The sequence below is a fragment of the Myotis myotis genome, unplaced genomic scaffold (assembly GCF_014108235.1).
Source record: "Myotis myotis isolate mMyoMyo1 unplaced genomic scaffold, mMyoMyo1.p scaffold_m19_p_17, whole genome shotgun sequence".
In the NCBI taxonomy this organism is placed as follows: Eukaryota; Metazoa; Chordata; class Mammalia; order Chiroptera; family Vespertilionidae; genus Myotis; species Myotis myotis.
Genome location: NW_023416321.1, coordinates 7,066,828 through 7,072,152, shown reverse-complemented (window position 1 = coordinate 7,072,152; position 5,325 = coordinate 7,066,828).

Genomic DNA, 5,325 nt, shown 5'->3' with positions numbered 1-5,325 from the left:
TAATAATAATAAACACACACAACAAAGAATAGAACAAGAAAGTCCTGTGATAAATCTGATTTTTTTAGGGCTTCACTGAGTGATCTTTCTCCTCTCATACTTCCGCTGCTGCTGATCTTCCCAATGTTTCCTCCTGTCACTCTTTGTCTTTTAAGGGATTCCTTCTATGATGAGTCAGTCTTTTCTATTCCCTGAAGCTTTACTTGCTTGAAGCAAGCCATTTTTAAAAATCTGCATGCAACCTTTCTTAAATATAGTACAATTCTTTCAAACACTAAATCGAGCAGTTCATAAAGTTTAAGCCTTGGTGGAGGGCAGCATTTGGCTGTTCAAATGGACCAACCTTCCCTCTCAGCCCATCCAGGAGGATGCTCCTTCTGGAGTTGTTGAACCCAGGGGAAGTGAGGTAAAGGTGAAGGGATGGTAGAGACAGACTTCGTGATGGTAGTGCTGGAAGTTCAGCAGCAGTGACAGCATTGGGAAGTCAGTGGCTGTGACTGTTGCTGGTGGCATCAATGATCTTGCAGTAGTGGCGTTGGTGCTGTGGCCCAAGTCAGATTGTCCCTGAGATGTGACGTTGGCTGTATTTTTCCATTGCCTCACTTCTTCTGGTGCCTGACCACTTTCTGAAATGAGGTTTTGGCTTCTTCAGTGTTTCTGTGAGCTCCCCAATATCTTTAGGAAAAAGCCTTCTACAGCTGCCAGATTGGATTTCCATTATTTCAAGCAATTCTGTTACATTATCCACAAAACAATTATTTGAGGGTTCGGTTTGTGAGTGGGACCCTTCTTGAGAGTCTGGTGGTGGCACAAAGCTATGTATGTCCTTTTCCCTGGGTCATTTTAGAGATAAGCTGACTTACCTCTGCAGAACGAGGACTGAGAGGAAAGGTCAAATGTATCAGCGTCATTTGCTATCTTGACCCAGGCTCTTTTCCTATGGTTCAAGGAAAAGCAGAGGGGTATGTGTCCGCCGACACTTGCTGCTGCCTGGCTCCCACCAGGAATCTTCAGATTAAAAAACACCTGTGCCCTTCTCTCCCCAGTGAGCTCAGTTGCCCATCATATATTGTTACAAATTCCTCTCCATAGGGTGAGAACCATGTCTTGCCTTGCTCTGTGTATCTCTATTGACTATACTTTTTATGGTGCATGTCCATCACTACTCTACCCGCAGCTCCTGATGCTTAGGTAGCTGTGATTCACATAAATGATTCTGTCCCTTGTCCCCAAGTGTCCAATGTCATGCTAGAGCAGAGGGAGCAGTGAGTCACAGGACAGGGGAAAACAGATGTGCAGACTACAGCTGACTTCTTAGGGTTCTCCTTCCATCTTTGCACTCTGGAGGTCGGACAATGATTTGGGCAAAGATTATGCTCCAGACACTTTGGGCCTGTAAGGTCTCCTCCTTCCTCTGCCTGAGCTGTGTGTGAGTTAAGGGATGGATTCCATGTCCCAGGCAGGCTCTTAAGTTTCCCTCAGCTTTCATGGTTTTTTTTTTTTGCCAGACTATCGTGGCACTTGCAGATTTGTAGACAATTGTGCACATGCGTGAGTTTATTTTCTCGATCTTTCTATGGCTTGCTGACTTCTAGGATCTCTCCATTACATTTCTAGTTGCCCTGAGTTGAGTTCCCTGCTTTAAGCAGTAGAGATGTGGGTCTTTGCTGCAAGCTCTAAACTGAAACTCTCTAAACCATTTCCCCTCACAGGTTCTGCTCCTCACCGGATATGGAAGGGTGCCACAAACTCCCCACTGTCCCCCACCTATAGTAGCACTTCTTCAGGAGGAACCTTCACAATGTGTTGTCTTCTTTTGGCCTTTTTTAGTACCTTGACATGGTTGCTTTTGACAATTCTGTCCAGTTTTATACTTGTCTTCTGTGAAAGAGAATTATCTGATTACCCGGTACTACTTCTACTGGAAGTAGTCTTACCACTGCTCTGTGGTCTGTGAAAAATGAGTACATTTTTTTTTATGTCAGTTCTTCTCAAATACCAGTGTTTATGTTTTTTAAAGGAAAAAGTTTTTCTCAAGGGCATGTCATCATTACACCATTATTTTCTTACCGACCTTCAAGGACTATTTTTGATTTCCCCTTTCTTTTGTGCAATGTTCCAGACGGATACATCTCTCTCCCAGGTCTTTTGCAGCTACAGAGCTTTCCAGTGTTCATTTGTTGTGAAATCTGGCTGGCCAGATTATATGTATTCCTTTGAGATACAGCTGCCGTCATTGTTAATGATAATAAATTATTCAGTTTTCTTTTATGCCATTTTCAGAAATGAAGTATCATTTTACATGTGCCTATTAAAATTTTTTTTAAAAAATCCTCACACGAGGATATTTTTTCCATTGCTTTTTAGAAAGAGTGAAAGAGAGGAGGGGCACGGGAGAGAGAAAGGGAGAGAAAGAGAGAAGGAGAGAGAGAGAAACATTGATGTGAGAGAGACACATCATTGGTTGTCTCCTGTGATCTAATGGGCAACCCAGGTACATGCCCTTGACCGGGAATTGAACCCATAACTCTTTGGTGTGTGGGCCGATGCTCTAAGCACTGAACTACACTGGCCAGGGATACATGTGCCTAATTTTTTACCCTTCTTTTTCCTCCTTTCACTATGTATCTTCTTGTTGTTGTTGTTGTTTTAGTGTTTCTGTTCTTTTACCCTTGTCCTAATAGTCTGGTGGTATTTGGTTTTTATTGTTTGCTACCTGGACTCCATTAATCAATATGAGATGGCATCAACAATTAATAACCAATAAGAAATCATATTAAATAGTTCAATCTTTTTTTTAAAAAAAATCCTCATACATTTAAGCTAAAGGCACATTCATTATGTGGGGCAGCTAAAATCTATTGAATAACTGACATTATCCTTTCTGCATCTGATACTTAACTGAGAAGGAATAAATAAATCCTTCAACCCACATTTCTCAGCTTTTGAAAATCCAAGTTCCCTTTTAATGAGCAAAATACTCTCACCTTGTTTTTGATGTTAGTTGAAATGTAGAATAACACATTATAATGATCTTGCTTAACTTGAGAATATCTCAATCTATCAGTTTAATATCTTTGAACCCCAATGGAGGAGGAAGTTAGAATTCTAATATCCTCCATTAGAGCACTCCCCAACTTTATTTTAATTCATAAATGTAGTTAGGTGTCCTGAGAAAATTTTTTTAGCTAACTTGACTTGGTAGTGTCTAAGTCCTAAATGCAACGTGGATATATTGGGAAGGGCTGGGAACCCGTCCACTTAAGTAGCATTACTATTAACTTTATAGTTACCTATTGTTGAAGCCAAAAGGTAAGGAACCACTATTAGATGAAGCCTTTTCAAAATCCTTGCCCAGGAGTTTTTGGAGCTTACAGTTAAGCCTTATGACTTAATAAAAATGAAAACAAAAGCAGGGTTATTTTTGAAGTCCTGGTAAGCAGAAGTTACTTTCATGGTGGTTTTGAATCGATCTTGAATTGGGATATTTATCCCAATTGCTCTTTCTCACTAGTCTTAAAGGCTCCAGTAGCTTAACAGACCTTCCTTAATACTTTAAAATATACATATATATTTTTATTGATATCAGAGAGGAAGGAATGGGAGAGAGAGAAACATCAATGATGAGAGAGAATCATTGATTGGCTGCTTCTTGTACGCCTCCTACTGGGGATCCAGCCCGCAATCTGGGCATGTGCCCTTGACCAGAATCGAGCCCTGGACTCTTCAGTCTGCAGGCTGATGCTCTATCCACTGAGCCAGACAGGCTAGGGCATTATTCAAACATCTCAAACATTCATCCTTCTAGAGTTCTGGCAAGATTTTATTACTTCCCCAAGTGGCAGCAGAGCAGCTCCCTCACTCTGTAGCTCAGGGTCCTTTAGCACCAACCATCTCTTCCCAGAGCCCATTGCCTCCTGCTCTGCATTCTTTGCCAACATCTTTCTGCCCTGCTGGGATTTCTTAGCCCTTTTCGGTCCAACGTGGAGGCTGACTCGACAGACCAGGCGCTAGGAGCAGTTCCAACGTTGAGGCTAAGGTTGACACCGCAAACCAGTTCAACATTCAATCCTGTCAATTAATTTGGACCAGACTGTTTGAATTCCAAAAATAAAATTGGACCGCAAAGGGTTAAGGAATCCAGGCTCTTCAACTTTCTGAGCTGCAGGGTATAGTTTCTTCATAATCCTCCCCCCTCCCCCTTTTTGGAGTAGATATGCAGCATAGAATCTCAGAAATCTGTGTCCACATAGAAATAGAGAAACCCCTATATTTGTTCTGAAACTACTCACAATCCCTCTTCAGAGACAACAAAGGAAGTGGCTATTCGGAAAGGAACCCACAGGGTTCACGGCAAGCCTAAACTGAATGTGTTATTTCTTAGACAGCTGTAACGAAATGCCTGGAAGTTGTGGTTTGTATTTTGTAACAAGTCCATTAAAGTATATTGAATGGCCAAAACCATGGCCAGGGCCACTACATAAAAAATGGTCCAAGGGCACAGGTCTGAAAAAAGTGGCTCTGGGAATGTTTTCAGTCTCCTCCTTCAATTTCCTCCTTCAAAAACCCCTCAGTACTTCATTGACACTTCCAAAAGTATTGAATATTGAAAACTTCCTAAGCAAAAACTCTCATGGTTTTATTATTATTTACATAACGAATTCACTTCATTGTACTGATGGGGTGGTCATAATAATCTGGCCACTCAGTGTAAGTATCTTGTAGTTTATTGGTCTTGGTATTCTCCACATTGGAATGTGAACTGGAAAAGCCATTTCAAGACTCCCTACCCTTCACCTGCTTTTCATTCTTCCCCTTGGTGACTTGCTCATCCTTTAGGGAGAGGAAGAGAGAGATAGAAACATCAAAGAGAGAATCATTGATTGGCTGCCTCCTGCACACCCCACACTGGGGATCAAGCCCACAACCCAGGCATGTGCCCCAACCGGAATTCAAACTGTGACCTCCTTCTTCATAGGTTCACGCTCAAATGCTGAGCTATGCTGGCTGAGCTAGAGATTGTTTTTAAAGTGATGGCTTGGTCCCTTGGGGGAGTTTCTCAGTTTTCCTGGGTATCTCCCTTGTATACATGTTATCAAACTTCTGTTTGTGTTTCTTCTATTAATATTTTTATTATGGGATGGGGGGAATCTTAGCCAAGAACCTAGAAAGGTGGAGGTAAAATTATTTTTTCCTCCTCTACACTTTGAAAAGTTCAATGAAGAAAAAACTTTAGTGACAGATGACTATATTCGATAGTAATAAGTGCTAGAACAGAGAGAAGCAGAGGTTGTATTTAGGCAGTTGACTAATTCAATAATTATT